At 44.9% G+C, this 18,429-nt stretch overlaps 1 long non-coding RNA gene across 1 annotated transcript; it reads left to right on the top strand.

The window, feature by feature from the left end:
- Positions 1 to 1,159: 1,159 nt before the first annotated feature.
- LOC118885498 lies at positions 1,160 to 5,425 on the top strand. Its single transcript, XR_005017494.1, has 3 exons — positions 1,160 to 1,253; positions 1,394 to 1,572; positions 4,194 to 5,425. It is a non-coding gene; the product is annotated as an uncharacterized LOC118885498 (long non-coding RNA).
- The last annotated feature ends 13,004 nt before the right edge of the window (positions 5,426 to 18,429 follow it).

An 18,429-nucleotide genomic window follows, 5' to 3' on the forward strand; every position in this document is an offset into this window, starting at 1 on the left:
CAATTCTTGTCATCCTAGAAAGTAAAAATAAGGGCTTGTTTCTTTTTTCTTTTTTTTAAACCAAAACAAATAAACAAACCTGTGTGTTAGGTGGAACATGTGAGGCTCTTGTCAGGAGAGGCATTCCAGGTAGCCTAAAATACTCTAAATGGAGCTCACACACCATCCTTCCCATAGGGAACTCAAATCTGCCCCTTAGTGCAGAGAGAGAGGGCTTATCGGTCACATCCATGAGTCAGCCAGGCCACTCCACATACTAATTACCTAACATGCAGCAACAAATCCGGAGTAGGCCAGGGGTCACAGTGCACACGCCTGAGTAATGCTTACCAAGGGGCTGCCAAGTAGCTGAGTGCATTCTCCTCCCTCGGTCCTATCCCATCTCAGTGTCCCTGTGTCGTGGAGGCTGATAAGGTGGTTCCCCGGGGTCCTACAGGGATCAAGGATGGGCAATGTCCAGGAAGTGGGCTCTGCCCTGAGCTCGCAGGGTGGGCCAGAAGTCTCCTCCGTCTGGTCCTGCCCCTTCTTGGCACTCACGTGAAAATTTCGTGACATCCCTCTGCACCTCCTAAATGTTAATTACAGAGGTGTGTCTCTACACGACTGCCTCGGCAAGATGCATGGCAGCCCCGCTGATGGAAACACCTCTGCTAAAGAGGTGGGGAGTCAGGGCGAGGACACAATTGCACAACCCTCACCTCACGCAATTCTGCCACTAAGAACGACTTGTTACTTAGTGACCAGAGCAATTTGTCCCAGCTAGAAAACCACCCACCCCAAACAGCACACAAAAACCATCTACGACCCCAGTCTTGTCCACCAGTCTTCAAACGTGGGTTCATTTGAACGGAACCATGCATGTATTTGTTGAAAACAGTTTATGCAAGAGTTGGGTTAGGGAATAAACAGCTCAAAGATACACTTATGGCTAAGGATATTAGCTGGTCAGAGGAGGTGGGTGGTAAGTGTGATGCTCTGAGGGTTAGTTAACTAGCATTACCATTTTCCAGCCCTGCACACTTCTAAGCATGAGAGCCCGAGGCCAAGTGGGTGGCTGACTCAGGGGAAATACCTCTCGTGCCGCCCAGCACGGCTCTTGCAATAGTGGCTGCTTGGCCCTGACGTCAGATGGTAGGGGTCAGGCCGGAGCTGCCTTCCTGATTCGTGCCTCAACGCTTCCTCCTGGCACCCCACTCCAGTGGTACTGTTTCCTGGATCCCTTTAAGAGTTGTCAAATGACATTCCCCAAATTGGTGAGTTCTGTAATTTGTTGATTGGATATAAGAAAATCAGCCAGATGACTCGTCAGGTTGAGATGGGCCTGATCAATTGGTCAACGAGTCGGGGAGTGTTTGATGAGGAGCTGAAATTTTGATTTTTCTACTAAATGTAGATAGAGCCAAGTGGATACCTTTTTTGGGAGAAGGCAGGGGAGAGAAAAGGAGCTGATTCTGGTGAAGAAGTCCAGATGCCAGGAGAACAAGCATGGGCAAAGACACGAAATTGCTTGAAAAACCATGAAATTCCTAATAAACATCCATGAGCGGGATACATGTGGGGGAACTCTAGCAGGTGAGTTCAAGGTGGATGCTGGGGACAATCCCGCAGGTCATAGTACAGAGTTTCTATTTTATCTACTGTGTGCTGGAGAGCCATCAGAGCATTTAAGTGAAAAACTAGACCTGATTTGTGTCTCAGCAAGAGCATTCTGGCTGCCCAGTCCAAGAGGGACTGCGGACAGAGGGGCAAGGCTGACATCAGGGGACCAGTGAGAGGCTGTAGCAGTGACTCAGGTGAAGGGTGGTGCAGGGTTTGGTCATAGCGCGAGCGTAGAGAGAAGTGAACTGGAGATATATTCTGGAGAGGAAATCCACAGGACTAGCTATTGGGAGAGAGAGAAAAGGAAGAACAAAGATAATTGTTTCGGTTGAGCATCAGGTGGGGTTATATATTTATTGAGATGGTAAAGACTGGGAAGGTAGGAGGTGGTATGCACAGAATGGAGTGAGAAGAAAACAAAAATTTGGAACATCTATAGGAGGTTTACAAGAAGCTACACCTGGGGCAAGCCTAAAGAACAGTTCTAGAACACAAGTACTCATGGTGGACCAGACACTGTACTCCCCGGCTTAACACCCTCTTGCCTAAAGCACCTGTTTTCACCTGGCTGCGCTTCTGAGTCACAGGGGAGCCCTCTGGATACAGGTGGCCTCCTACTTATCTCAAGGGCTGGGGGTCTCCCCCGCTCCCCCAGGACACAGAATTGGCCCTCCGCAGGCTGGTTGCATCTGGGAGTTTATCAGGCACCGTTTATACCTTCACATTTTTCTGTTTGCAAAGTAATGTATACAGATTATAGAAATTCAAATAATACAGAAAGTTTAAAAGAAAAAGGAAAAATTCTTAGAGAGCGATCGTCCCTTCTAGTACTCCCTATACCCATATTTATTCTTACCAGGGGGGTTCTAGCTGGCCAGATTGGGATCTGAAAGTGGTACATCCTTCCCTAACAGTGCCCGGGCTTGCCAGCAGCCGGCTGAGCACTGGGAAACACCCTCCCTAAGTCACTTGTGGGAAAGCTGAGAGGGCCTGAAATTCCAGGAAGGTGTAGGAACTGCAGCGTCAGGAGAGGAAGGCCACAAGCCTGTGCTGTCTGATTAGCCAACCCCCGAAATGTGTTCAGGGAGTGAGTGAGTCAGGAAGTCTGCAAATATCCTAATTACTTTCACTCTTAAAAATCAACATTTCAATTATTTTTTAAATAGACATGTCCATAGTAATAAATAAAATAAAATTCCAACATTTCAAAGAGTCTACAAGAAAAAGGAATTCTCCCTCCCAGTCCTGTCCTGCAGTCTCCCAGGGCAACTCCTGTTACCAGATGTCCTGTTTCTCTCCGGGAACCAAGCTGTGTGGAGGGACCCGGCCCCTCCTTTTCACACTGGTGGAACCATATGGCTCCACTGCCCTTCCCTCCTCCTTCCTCACCTGCAGGTGGGTCAAAGGCCCTCGCTCCATCTATTGCGCAGTGCGTGACTGTCACCGGGCCCCTGGCTGCTTACTGGCTCTGCCCAGAGTGGTGTTGACTAAGCCTGGACGGAATGGCTCTTGGAACTGTTGCGTTGTTGAACGTGGGAGCCAGTGGTTTAGATCTGTGCTAAAAATGTACAAATTTAATACAATGAATTCTTGGTGATTTATGAGCGCCGCCACCAGTACACTGACTCCTGCCCTCTCTGTCTCTATCTCTCCCTCTTCCCTCCTTCTCCTCCCACTCCCCTATAGATCTTACAACAAGTAGCACGAAAACCTGATTTGATTTTTTACCTTCAGGATGATCCATAGTAGAGGTTTTGCCAAGAAGTTCACTGCCAAATTCATTCATTCCACAAATATGTGTTAAGAGCCTAGTCTGTGTCAGGCTGATACTTCCTGGCTTCACAGAGCCTACAGTCTAGGGGGCGGCAGGCTTGCAAACAGCTATGTCAGTAAAGGGTGATTAGTGCCATGGAGAGGAAACAGAGGGTGCTAAGGGAGTGATAGCTGAGTAGCAAACAGACCAAGGAATCAGGGAAGGCTTCCCAGAGGAGGTGACATTTTAGCTGCAATCTGAAGAATGAGTAGAGTTACTCAGGGGTGGAGAGTGTATTAGGAAAGGAGAACTGTAAGTGCAACGATTAGAAGACAGATAGAGGATGGCCCATTGGATAAAACTAAAAGAAATGGCATTTGCAAGAGATGAAGAACACATTGCGTAAGCCCTTATGCTATCTCAAATTAGACTGCCTGCATTCAAATTCCAACTCTACCACTTACTGGCTGTGTGACCCTAGGCAAGTTATTTAACCTCTCTGTACTTAGTTTCCTCATCTATAGAACAGGACTGATAATTGCACTACTTCATAGGATATAAATGAGATGGTATATTTTTTAAAAAAAAGAAAAAAAGAAATACAAAAAAAGAAAAACAAAAAGTCTTTGTTTCATTCTCATTCAATAAATGAGACGGTGTTGGTGAAATGGCTTAAAACAGTACATGGTGAGCACAGAGTAAATCTTAGCTATTATTTAAGTTTTGTTTGGCTGGCCTGATGACTGGGCATGGGGGGAAGGAGAGGAGATTAAGGAAGACATGGGACAGTTCTTGGAAGTCTTTGAATTCAGGTTAAGAGGTTAGGTCTTTTCTCTTGCAGGGGAATAAATTAATTTCAGGAGCTAAAGAGAAGCCACGAGCAACAAAACAAAAGCAAGTGACTTGTTGAAAGGGCCAGGTCTTGGTAAGATCATCCAGTGCCTGCCATAGACAAAGAAGGACAGGCTGGGCACCCTGAGATCTGGACTTGAACTCAAGCTCTACAGGGCAGGTATGGACGAACAGTGTCACCTCTCTGGGTCTGTGCCCTCAACTGAGACAGGTTTTTTCAGGGACTAAATAAGACGAGGGAGGCCAGATGCATCCTTCTGAGTGCCCAGCACAAAAGTGTGGGTTCAGGGTTGACTGGTGCCTTTCCGCTGCCTTCCACAAATAGTTCTTGACTGTAACATCTTCAGTGTTCTTATTCTATCCCCTTCTGCAAACCTAGCCAGGCCTTCCTCTTCACCAAGACCTCTGATTTTGCCAGATGATCCTCTCTGCATTAACTTACCCCAAAGGGTTCTCGACTCTGCGCAGCCTGGGTTGTCTCCAGCCGCTGGAGGGGTGCTGTGACAGCGCCAACATTCCACACCAACCACAATGATTTTAATTTGATTCAGTGGAATATGCCAATTAGTACTTCTCTGGGAGAAGAGAGATAACAAATTGCACAAGTTATGCCGGAATGTGGAATGTTTTTAAACAATGGACCTAGAAATTTACCAGCAGTGGTCCCATCATTTTTATGAGTTATATTACTCCTGAAATATTTAGTGTTTGATTAGTTCATCTTCGGTATCCAGGAAATATTTAATTCAATGCAGCGACGCAGACATTTACGGAGGTCTTTTTCTGTGCCAGACCCTGGGCTACACTCTGAGGATACACAGATGAATGAGACGCATAGAGCTAGTCTCGGCTAGTCTCTGTGGGGGAAGAACACAAAGCGTGTGAAAAAATGAGAGCAGAGGTTTGAAGAGAGTTCCAGGGGAGCCTGGAGGCCGGGCTGCTGGGGCCCATCCACGTAGGCTGTACACGGCACAACTCTGAGATTCCATTCACATAGACCAGGGTTTGGCGAATGTTTTCTGTTGAGGGCCAGATGATAGTAAGTATTTTATGTCTTGTGGGCCATACTGTCTCCGTTGCAATTTCTCAGCTCTGTTGTTGTAGCACAAATGCAGCAAGAGACATTATGTACACAAATCAGCTTGCCTAAATTCCAGTTAAACTTTATTTGTAGGCCCTGAATTGTGCCATGAAGTATTCTAATTTTTAATTATTTTCAACCGTTAAAAATGTAAAAAATCGGGCTTCCCTGGTGGCGCAGTGGTTGAGAATCTGCCTGCTAATGCAGGGGACACGGGTTCGAGCCCTGGTCTGGGAGGATCCCACATACCGCGGAGCAACTGGGCCCGTGAGCCACAGCTGCTGAGCCTGCGCGTCTGGAGCCTGTGCTCCGCAACGGGAGAGGCCGCGATAGTGAGAGGCCCGCGCACCGCGATGAAGAGTGGCCCCCGCTTGCCGCAACTAGAGAAAACCCTCGCACAGAAACGAGGACCCAACACAGCCAAAAATAAATAAATAAATTAATTAATTTTTTTTAAAAATGTAAAAAATCTTCATTTGTGCACTATACAAAAACAGGTGGTGGGCTGGATTTGGCCTGTGGGCTGTACTTTGCTGGCCCCCGATGTAGATTACAAGGCGAATGGCATCCCCTGGGGCTGTGCAGCATGAGGGTCCCATCCCACTTCACTCCGAATATCCTATTTGAAGGACAGTAAGTGCTGACTCGCTGGACATTTCAGGGGAGGGATTACAAACAGAGGGAACAGCACAGCTGCACAGGAGGAACAGAGGGATGGGACCCAGAGGCAGGTCAGAGATAGTCCACGAAGGGTCTTAAATACCACACCCAGCAGTTACGGCTCTGTCCTGTGGGCAACTGGGAATCACTCAAGGTTTTAGGCAGAAAGTGACATGGTCTGAGATTGCATTTTAGGGAGTGGAATAGAAGACAGAAAGACCAGTTTGGAGGCATGCAAACCAGTCAGGGAAGAGATGGCTAGGGCCAAAACAAGCAGGGGCAGGGGAGTTAGAGAGGAGAAAGATATTCAAAGATAAACTGGATGCATATAAAGATGCTCAATATCATCAGCCATCAGCGAAATGTATGTCAAAACCACAGTGAGGTACCATCACACACTCAGTGGGATGGCTATTATTAAAAAAGACAGATAATAACAAGTGTCGGCAGGATATGGAGAAACTGGAACCCTCACACACTGCTGGTGGGGATGCAAAATGGTGCAGCCACTTTGGGAAACTGTCTTGACAGTTCCTCAGAAGGGAAGTACCATATGACCCAGCAATGCCACTTCAAGTATATAACAGGAAAATCTAAAACATAGGTCCACGCAAAAACTTATACACTAACATTCACAGAAGCATTATTCACGATAGTGGAAACAACCCAAATGTCCACCAACTGATACATGGATAAGTAAGATGTGCTATATCTGTACAATGGAATGTTATTTATCAAGAAAAAGGAATGAAGTACTGATACACAACATGACGAACCTTGAAAACATCATGCTAAGGAAAGAAGCCAATCACAAAAGACCGCATATTATAAGATTCCATTTATGTGAAATGTCCAGAACAGGCAAAACTATGAAGACAGAAAGATTCGTGATTGCCTAAGGCTGAGGGGATAATGGGCAGGGGGGTTGAAGGGTGATTGCTAAAGGGTACAGAGTTTCTTTTTGGGGGTGAATAAAATGTTCTGAAATTGGCTGTGGTGATGGTTGCACAACTGTGAATATGCTAAAATCTATTGAATTTACACTTTAAAAGGGTGAAATGTGTAGTATGTGAATTATATCTCAATAAAGCTATTTAAAACGATGACTACACTATTGTAACTCAAGAAGGGTAATTTTCTCTCTGCATCATTCTAAATAAATTATCTGTCAAATGCAATTTAAACCACTCATCATTGGTTTTAAAATACATACAGGTTTTTGTAATTTAGGTTTTTATGTTTTATTTAATTCATTGAACATGTTTTCATCTTAGGGCTGATAATCCAATAACCACTTTTTAAAAACTAGAACACTGTAACCCATAGGGAGTTATACATTGTAGTAGATTCAGAGATATGTACCCTTGGACCTCATACTTTCCTTTAGTCCTCACGGCCAGTCAGTGAAGATCTCTTCCGTTTACTTATTTTTGGATAGCAGTTTTATTGAGATATAATTCACATTACCATACAATTCACCCATTTAGATTGTAAAAGTCAATGGTTTTTAGCATATTCACAGAATTGTGCAATGATCATCGTAATCTATTTTTAAAACTTTTTCATCATCCTAAAAAGAAACTTAGTACCCTTTAGCCGTCACCCTTCCCTCCCCCATCCACCAGCTCTAGGCAACCATTAACCTATTTTCTGTCTGTATAGATTTGCTTATTCTGGACATTTCACACAAATGGAATCTTATAATATACGGTCTTTTGTGTCTGGCTTCTTTCACTTAGTATAATAATTTCAAGGTTCATAAAACCTTGTAGTATTTGTCAGTACTTCATTCCTTTTTACTGACAAATAATATTCCATTGTATGGCTATGCTACTTTTTATTTATCCATTCATTAGTTAATGGATATTTTGTTGTTTCCACTTTTTGGTTATTATGAATAAACCTGCTGTGAATATGTACAAGTTTTTGTACAGATGTACATTTTCACTTCTCTTGGGTACATAAGTAGGATTGGAATTGCTGGGTCAAACTTAGTCATTTTATAAGATAATAGTAATGATATTAGTTTAGACATTCAACAGAAAAAGATCTCATTGTCTACTGACCCCAGTTGTCATACGGTGAATTTCCTTCCATGCAAGGAACTCAATCAACTCTAATAACCACATCCTTCGATATGGATATACACACAGCAAAAGACTGCTTAACTCATGTTACACGGGTGCAGCAAGCATTTTTAACCAGAGGTAAACACTCAATAGTATGAATATGTCTTAAAGAAGAACGTTGACACTCAGTCCCCCTTCCATACCTTTTAGCTACATTTCATGATGATTACAGTGATATGTCCCTTTCCAAACAAGGTTAGAGAAGGTACAGATAGGAATGTCTTTTCTGGCTTCTCTTCACATGCTTGTTGTTGTTGTTGTGTTTTTTTTTTCACAAAGGAAGCAAACAGAGCTAGTGGTGCCGTAATTTCAAAAGACCTGGCTCCCACGTTTGGGGGTTCAGTGCCCCTCTGCGCCAACAGAGCTGAGAATTCTAATCCAACATCCTCATGACCCCTTTTTTTGTAGTTAACAAAATATAACATAAAATATGTCATTTAAACCATTTTTAAAGTAAATTCAGTGGCATTAATTACATTCACAATGTTGTGCAACCATTACTACTATCTATTTCCAAAACCTTTTCCATCACTGCAAACAGAAACTCTATGCCCCTTAAGAGAAGCCCCCATTCTTCCTCCCCTCAGCCCTTGGTAACCTCTGGTCTACTTTCTGTCTCTAGGATTTGACTATTCTAAATATTTCCTATGAGTGGAATCAAACAGTATTTGTCCTTTTGTGTCTGGCTTATTTCACTTAGCATAATGTTTTCAAGGTTCATCCAGGTTGTAGCATGAATCAGAATTTTGGACACATTCCTTTTATGGCTAATTAATAATTCTATCGTATGGATATACCATATTTTGTGTATCCATTCATCTGTTGGTGGACATGGGCTGTTTCTACATTTTGGTTATTGTGAATAATGCTATCATGAACATTGGCATATAAGTACCTGTTTGAGTCCTTTTCATTTTTTTTTTTTTTTGAATACATACCTAGGAGTAGAATTGCTCAGTCATGTAGTAACTCTGTGTTTAACTTTTTGGGGAAACACCAAATTGTTTTCCATAGCAGCTGCATCATTTTACATTCTCACCAGCAATGCACAAGAGTTCCAGTTTCTCCATATCCTCACCAACACTTATTTTCAGGTTTTTAAAAATAATTATAGCCATCCTAGTAGATGTGAAGTGCTATCTTACTGTGGTTTTGATTTGCAGTTACTTAATGACTAAAGATATTAAGCATCTTTTCATGTGCTTATTGGCCATGTGTATATCGTCTTCGGATAAATGTCTATTCAAGTCCTTTGCTCATTTTTTAATTGTGTTGTTTGTCTCTTTGCGGGTGAGTTTTAAGAGTTCATTACATATTCTGGATATTAACCCCTTATCAGATACATGATTTGCAAATGTTTTTCCTATTCTGTAGTAGTCTTTTTACTTTCTTGGTAATGTCCTTCGAGGCACAACAGGTTTTTAATTTTAATGAAGCCCAATTTATTTTTTCTTTTGTTGCTTGTGATTTTGGTGTCATAACTAAGAATTCATTGCTACCTCATGACTCTTATGTAAGAGAAGCAGGGCATATAAATGTCCCACAGAAGAATTAACATAGCAGAAGTGGCAAGTCAACTGATTATCTTTCTACAAAGAAAACATTTGGAAAACCACATATTTACACTGAATATTGGCTAGAAACAGTATTTATTTTTTCCTAGACAATTCTGTTATTTAATGAGATATATTTACATTGCTCTGAGAACCTCTGTAAGTTCATTGTCATCAGTTATTTGGGTCTCCATCAGAGTGGACAATTGGACAGGTGTCTGTTTAGCCCATAAACCATTGCTTCTTCTATTAAAAACTGCCCCCGCAGTGTCCTCTCCTACATAGGTGGCCCCCTAGAAGCCATGTCTGTACCTTATGATCCCATCCCCCTGGTCAGGACCCAAGCTGGGTAATCAGCTTCTCTCTTGAGAATCTGTAGTTGAGACTGAGAAATGCTGTGTTACTCTAGAGGATTATGAGGCAGCCATATCCTGCCATTTCTGCTTCACTCCCTGCCTTTGGGTCCATGTGAGATCCTGCATCTTTCCAATAGATACTTCTTCTTTGCAAGTTTATTTGGGTATATGTTGTACCAGTATTATATTTTGCAGTAATATTTATGTTCCCATACTGGTGGGCTGGTTTCTCTTCCTGCAAAGATGCCTTGTGCAATTGGATTTAAGCTATGAAAGTGGAGTTGGGAAGGAGAGTGTAACCTGGTGGGAGCCCCAATCAGACAGGGGAGGGCGTGAAAAGCCTGTTCTTTCGTCCTCCAGGGATTCTGAAAAGAAGGGACCTTGAGGCAGGGTGAGAAGGTGGGGTCCTAACCTTGCCCTTTGGGGCTATCCTTCAAGTGAGGAGGTGGGGGCATCAGGCTCATCCAGCTGGGGTTGGGGCATCCTCAGAACTTGGGGGCCCATGATCGGCTCTCCTAGCCAGAGTCCAGGAGGCGCCAGCCCTGAGGGGAACTCTATTCTCTTGTTTGGCACCATTTTACCATGGCATGGGAGAGATGGCGAGGATGTGGCACCGAAGGCAGCTACGACAGCTAGCCTATGGCAGGACACCTTGGCTCTCCAAGGCGTGGCATCCAGGAACCCAAGTCACAGGGAGGAGGGGCAGAGAGCCTGGGAGAGCCTGTGGCCCATCAGAGGCCTGTGTCTGGTGAAGAGGCCACCATGGTCAGAACCATGGACATTAGCAGTGGAGACCAGAGGGACAGTCACACTTCAGGAGTCACCAGTCCCAGAGGGCAGGGCAGAGGAGGTACTCAGCTCCAGAGACCAGTGAGCACCCCTGAGGCACTGCCTGGGTCAGGGTGATCTTTCTCTCATCTCCAGGACTCAGTGACCCTCTCTACCAAGGCACCATCCTGGGGAGAAGAGGGTGTGCCTCAAAGGAGCTATGAGATTCATCTGGACTCCTATTGACCAGACTAGACTAGACACAGCTCTCCTCTTTCACTTGCACCTCTCTGCAGCGTACGGCCGCGTCAGACACTGGAAAGCTAAGGAAGCCACGTTTTCTTTGCATATACGAGTATTCTATGAAGTTCAGTTTAGACCATACTATCGTAGAAACTCCAGAATCCAAAATCTACAGATGTTGCTATCAGGAGCCAGAAGAATAATCCAAAGGAGACCAAGTGCTGCCTTGCCTCCCCATCCCTTTTCCCCCTTCCTCTTCCCTTCTTTCCTTCTCTCCCTTCCTTCCTCCATCAATGGGCAGCAAAGGACCTCATCTGGGTCAGGCCCTTTGCCAGCCTCCGGGCATCCCCAAATGACCACGACACAATTCCTCCCACGTGGAGCTCACAGTCTGAAGGGAAGACAGAGACCAAGTTTCCAAACCAGGTCATTAATGCCAACACTGAGGTGTCCATGGGGCCGTGGGAGCAGAGAGGACAGCTGCTCAAGTCTACTTGAGCGGCTATGAGGGAAGGTGTATGAGCTTCTGAGGAGGAGGGCATGCTCCTCAGGTATAGATGTTGGTGTCTGTGCTAGACACAGTTATCTACCCTAAAACTATTCTCACCTTCTAGCTTCCTCATAGAACCCCAATTTCATTTGAGCCCGTCGTAAGCCCCAATGCAGCATTGCTTCTGTTTCTATTGTCTGACAACCTATTTCCCAGGCCCCCTTCACTTGTAGCTGTGCCCTGTGACCCAGATCTGGCCAAAGAGATACAATGCAAAGGGAGCTTCTGCAAAGCTCTGCTTCCCTGATAAACTGGACAGATCTGGCTGGTGCCAGCCCTTCCCCACTCTACCTGCCCTGAATGTGCAGGCAATGCCTGAAGCTGTGGACTCATCTTGCAATCATCATGATGAAAAGTCAAAATGCTCAGAGAGGAAAGAGTCTGGCTTCTCAAAGTCCTTGCTAAGCTGTTAGATCGTAGTAGACTATCTACTTCCAGATTTCTCATGTGGAAAAATAAAACAAACCTCTGCTAATTGAGTGTTTTTAAAAGCATGACTGAAAACATTCCTAACTGACAGTGTCGCAGAGGAAAGACCTGCTCATTCAACATTTGGGGTCCAACTGCCTTAGAGCTGGTTTTCTTCCTGTTCCCCCTGAAGCAAAATCCAGCAGTCTGCAGCCAGTATTTGGAGATTGGGCCTGTAAGGAGGTAATTAAGGTTAAATGAGTTTATAGGGGACCCCAATAGGACTGCTGTCCTTATAAGAAGAGGACAAGACACCAGGAGTACACACACACACAGAGGAAAGACCATGTGAGGACACAGCAAGAAGACAGCTGTCTGCAAGCCTAGGAGAGAGGCCTCTGGAGAAACGAATCCTGACATCTTGATCTCAGACTTCCAGCCTCCAGAACTGTGAGAAAACAAATTTCTGTTGTGTAAGCCACCCATTTGTGGTATTTTGTTATGGCAGCCCTAGGGACCATTTCACAAAGAGGTCCTCTCTGGAGAATATGTAGTGAAACAGTCAGTCCTTTCCAACAGTAGCAGAAAGCAACACCACCCCACCCGCCCCGCCCCGTCCTGTCTTTCTTAAGTATGAACGGAAGATCATGGATTACTAGGTTTCTGAGGCAAGCAGCAACTTGTAAGGGAATAACCAAAAATTAAAAACCCAAACAGAAAAAAAAAAAAGACAATTCAAGGATTAGAAAGAAATTCTATTTTTAAAACCACCTAATGAATATTCTCAGAGAGATTCAAGACAATATTACATCAGTAAAACAAGAAGAGAATGCTATGAAGAAGGAACAGCTGGAGAATAAGAAGACATTTTTAAGGATTAAAAGATTACTGCCAAAATAAAGTAAATTATTAAAGGATGGAAAGCAAAGTCAACAAAATAAATTATTAAAGGGTGGAAAGTAAAGTTTGTTAGAATGTCAAACTATGTGAGAAAAGAATTCAAGAGAAAGGAGAAAACAAAAAAGACAAAAAATTAAGAAGAAATAATAAAGAAGGAAGAAGAGAATTCCTCCAAGTTGACAGGATCCAGATTTTTAGATTGAAAAGGCCCACAGTGAATGAAAAAGACATTCTAGTGAAATGTCAGAATAGCAAGGAAATAGAAAGTTCCAAAAGTTTCCAAAGAGACAAAACAATCAGTTAAAAAAGGAACAGAGATCAGTCTGGTTTCGGACCTCTTAGTAGTGACTCTGGACATAATAGAGAAATACTTTCACAGTTATGAGAAAATATTATTTTAAACCTGGAATTCTATACCCAACCAAATATCTAGCAGGTAAGAGCAAAATAAAAAACTTTTCCAAACAGGCAAGTTCTCAGAAAATTTAACTCCCACAGTCCCTGTCATAGGAAGCTATGTGAGGATGTGTAAACCAGTAAGTAGGGGAAAATGGGGTCTTGGAAAACAGTAGCTCTAACTCAGGAGAGCAGTGAAAGGAAGACACAGTATTGTCAAGAAGGAAATCATCTAAATCGCAGCAGAAAGATGGAGGAGTTCAGGACAGAGGCATCTGGAAAAATGGAGGACTTCAGTTGAGACTTCTTTTTTTAATGTAAGAATATGATAGACACATAATGCAAGGGATACAAAAACTAAGTCAGTTAGAAACTCCAGGAAAAAAGAAGATTGTACAAGAAAATTATGGTCCAAACTGGAAGCAAACAAAAAAGGATTTAAGGTGACTGTGTCCAGTTCCATGGAAAACCCAATAATTTTTTTATTACAGAACCCTATTTTTTATGGAATTGTATGCTACTTCCCATAACCCCTTTGTATTTCCCATGTCTCGTAGTCCCTACAAATGCTGATGGATATAAACTGGTTTTTAAAACATGTATTAAAACTGGTTTTGTTTTGGACACCTTTGAGACTCTTCCAACATCACAATGGGTATTTCTGAGCAGAACAATAATGTTCTGTTTCTTGATCTGGGTGCTGGTTAGACAGGTGTGTTTCCTTTCTGAAAAATCATCAAACTGTACTCTTACGATGTGTGCACATTTCTTTATGTCGTACTAAAAGAAAAGGTTTTCTTTTTTCTTTTAAGTGTAGCTGACAAAAGATGAAGTGTGAAAGGTGGGGGATGGAGGATGAAAAAAAATGGTAAAGAGTTCTGATATCTTTATCTTACAAAGTGAGAGAGAAGTTAGGGAGTATGTCAGGTTGATGGAAAAGAAAGTTCTGAATATTTAAATTTACAAAGGCAACCAGTGGACAGAAGAAAAGTAATACTAGAACTACTGAACATTGAGAGGACTAGTCGGGGGACGTAGAGTGAGTGAGTCAGAGCTTCATGTTTCACAGTGTGAGTCAATAGATGTCCTGTGAGCTGGAATTAACCACCTGAAGAGTTGCAATCACTAGTGGTTGAAGAGATTGCTTCTGAGGTGGAGAGAAGTGTGATGGAAGATTGTTGTCATCTGCTACTTTAATAATATAAAGCTTTAAAACAATACAATAAATAAGTGCTAAATTGCATGATACAACCTATGGGGGCTGAAGTGGGGCTGAGAAGGCATTTTTGATGTTTCAGGCTGGATAACTCTTTGCCCTTGCTACCAAACAACATCACCAAGACCCACTGTAGGTCTAAAGGACCTTTTGGCTTTGAAGAGTTCCTAGGACACAGGGTATAAAAGGCTTTTTTCCTTTTTTTTTTCTTTTTGCCTGCGCCGTGAGGCACGCGGGATCTTAGCTCCTCGACAAGGGATCGAACTCAAGCCCCTGCAGTGGAAGCGTGGAGTCCTAACCACCGGACTGCCAGGGAATTACAAAAGACCTTTTTTCTTAATCTTCTTTATTTCCTGGATTGGGGGTGGTATTTCCAAATCCTGGTTTTTCAGTATATCAACAACTTTTAAGGGTGTTGAGAGAGTCTCAAAGATGCCCCAAGCAAAATTAATATCAATATACTTTATGTTTTGAAAAGCAGTTTATACCCATCAGTATTCATAGGAGCTCTGGATGTGGGGAATATGGAGGAGTATGGGAACTTGCATCAAACTTAACAAACAGCAGGATGTTGTAATCTCCAAATTATTGGGGTTTACCATGGACCTGAACATAGTCACCTTAAATTCAGATCTGTTTCATATCCTGAACAAAACACACCCCTGGGGGACCATATCAATTCACAAATGTCCATTAATTTCACTCCCAAAACATCTACACTGTGCTGGGCATTGGAGACTCAGTCCAAACCCTGAAGGACCCTTGAGGATAGTAATCCGATTCTATGAAATAAAATGGCAATTAATACGGACCTTCTTCCTGGAAAATGTACTCTCACAACCTTTTGCCTCCAGTTTAGGAGGTTCCTGGGTCACCCATGAGGCTGATCCGTGAAAGGATCCATGAACTTCTGCTCTAAGTCTTAGAGTCTCAGGATTGAGGACCGCCGTGTTTCTATCACTTCTGCAGCTCCCAGGACAAGGGAGTTTCTTGGGAAGCCAGTAGCAAGGAGACTCCTCTTACAGGAAGCACTGGTCACCGAGATGTTCCAAGTAGATGCAAGGAGAACTGCTTGAGCACCTTTGCTTACAGGTGAAGACACTAGAGGGCCAGAGAGGGCAAGCATCTTACTTCTTCATCCATTCAAGCTAACAACAGGAGTCACAATAACTGCCATCGGTGGAGGGCCCAGGGAGGTGCAGCCTCAATAATCCTTCCAATAATAATCCTTTCTCAATAATCCTATCTGGCCTGGGCATGATTGTCCTGTCTCCAGAGGGGGTGAGTGACTTGTCAAAGTCACACAGCAGGAAGTAGTAGCTAAGCTGGAGGTGGAATCCATTCTGGGTAACTTCAAAGCAGGGGGCCAAAGGTTGAGGGGCCTATAAAGATGGCAAAGATACTGTCTTTACCCTCATAAAGCTGTCGATCTTATAGCGGGGGAATGGGGCATATATGAAAACGTTAAATTATTTATCGAATGCTTACTACATGCCTGGCCTGGAGGAGAGGGCCCTGGGAGAGGCCTCTTAGTCCTGAATCCACACTGCCTAATCTTTCATTATCTTCAACTCAGATAATGGTTTTAATGCTGTGAGCACTCAGGCTGCAGCTCCAGAGAGCACGTGTCCTGTTTTTTTAATGCTGCACCAACCAAGGCCCCCTGCGATGCCCACCCACAGGGATTCTCACCCTGTTTTCCCAAGTAGGAAGAAGTCTGTGGTGAGTTACCTCTGCCTTGTCACTCCTGGAGAGGTGAGGACCACAGGGGGAAACCATGCCTGTTCGGGGATCTACACGGGGTGCAGGCATCTACCCACGCTGCAATCGGCCGGCCGTCAAACTAGTGGTTTCCATGGCCACGTCCCTTGGGACAGAACATCTCCCCTGGCCCCATGGGGATGGGCCTGGCTGCCACTTCCAGCCACTCTGTTTTCACCTTTGCACTTTCCCGAGGCCATACGCTGTCGCCTCAGCTCCACGCAGCTCCTCCTGCCTGGAAAGCCCTTCCTGTCCTGTCCACCTAGCAGTTCATACCCATCCTTCCTTCACAGGGCCGCTCAAACTTCAGTTCCTTTGTGAGGCCCTGCTTCCCCCATCAAGCTGATTTTGAGGTCGGCTGTTTCCAGGGCAGACTGTCGCCAGGTGCCCTCACACTGCTGCCCCTTTCATTTCACTTGTTTTTCCCCCTCATTGGATGTCAGGGACCTGAACTTGTCCCTGGGCCCCATTTCACCACTCACAGACTCTGGGAGTTGGTAGACCTTTAGTTTAGTTCCTCATCTTCCTCTTGGAGATGAGGAAAGTAAGACCCAGAGAGAGGAAGTGACTTGCACAAGGTCCCCCGGTTGGTGATGGGGTCCAGACTAGAACCCAGGTGTCCCGTCTCCCAGTCCAGTGCCCTGCCCACTACACCAAGCTTCTGGGAGCAGCCTTTCGCCTGGGGAAATGGCAACTTGATGTGAAGCCACCAGGACCTGTGGATGGAATAGGTCGTTGTCCTCGAGGGAACACAGGGGCCTCCAAGGAAGACCTCTTGCTGATGGTGGAGGAAGAGGAAGTGAGGAGGAAGAACTGCTACAATCCCTGGTTTCCCCATGTGAAAAACAGGGGGGCTGATCCCCACCCTGGAGCCGTGTTCTGAGGGTTAGTGCTGTCTGTGTAGAAGCGCTGAGTGTGTAGCAGTAAGTAGTGGAGCCTTTCATCACCCAACCTGAGTGACCCTTCCAGGCTTATCGTCCCTACACCAGCTCCGAAAGCTCATCCTCCAGCCACATATGGTTCCTCACCTATCCTGGCCATTCCCCCACCCCCACCCCCTTTTCTCCTCTGCACCTTTGTGTTCAGGCTACTTCCTCAGCCTGAGCTAGCCTTCCCTCTCAATCCAACAATTGCAAGCCCAGTCCATCTTCTGGGTCTATGGCAAAGACCACTTCCTCTGAGAAGTCCTCCCTGATTCCTCTCCTTTCTGGATCTTGCACCATTTGCTCACTCCTCTAGTCAGGCATCTCTTGGTCATTTCTATCTGGATATATGTCCCCCTCTCTTTACCCTGTGGGCTTCTCCAGGGCAGGGATCCTATCTCGTTGATATCTGTGTCCTCCACAGCACTCAGTAGGCCCCAGGGCACAGCGGGTTCTCCATCACATCTGCAGTAAACAAGAAATAAGGCTTCCCGGGACAGAGCTGAAGTGAAGACAAACTCCAGGCAAAGCCTTCAGGGCAAAGGTCCAGATGAAACGGGGACACTGATCTTGCTTCCAAACGCACAGATCATCTTTTTCATAGACCCACACCCAGTCAATTCCTCCTTTCCCTGCTTCTCAGTGGCCTATTTTGGCCTAACTTTCACATGAGCGCGATTCCACACCCCCCCCCCACCTGGGGCCCTCCTCTCTGCCTCTCGGGCAGCTGACCCTTGCCTCACCAGGTGTTTAGTTTGCCTCCTGGGTTGCAGAGTCTAAATATTGCTCTTGCAAAACGAGCCACTGGCAGCTGTGTGACCTTGGCATGCTCCTTTATCTCCCTTACTTACTTACTGACTTCCTTCTCCTCATGAGTGTGGAGCAGCTGACCCCTGCGGAGGCTGCGAAGATCAGATGAGCTCAGGCATGAGACGGGCCTGAGACAGGCCTAGGCTGGTGCCTGACACACTAAGTATTCAGTGAATGCTTCCAAAAACAAAAAGAGGAAGAAAACCCAGCTTTAGTCACTTGTTTCTATGTTGCCAAAACTTGCTCCTGGACCTGTTCTCCCCATTTCGCCGTTTGGTAAGTCCTTCTTGGAGCGATAATACAGCTGCCCCCTCCGGGAGAGCCCCTGCCATCACTCACCGCATCAGCCACGCCCTTCAGACAACCAGGCCCCAGGAAGTGAGGGCCGCTGGCAGGATTCTGAATCCACAGTTGTCGCCTTTGCCCAGACCCAGGGGACCAGCCATAGACAGTTACAAAACTACAGTGTTA

The sequence above is a fragment of the Balaenoptera musculus genome, chromosome 19 (assembly GCF_009873245.2).
Source record: "Balaenoptera musculus isolate JJ_BM4_2016_0621 chromosome 19, mBalMus1.pri.v3, whole genome shotgun sequence".
NCBI classification, from domain to species: Eukaryota; Metazoa; Chordata; class Mammalia; order Artiodactyla; family Balaenopteridae; genus Balaenoptera; species Balaenoptera musculus.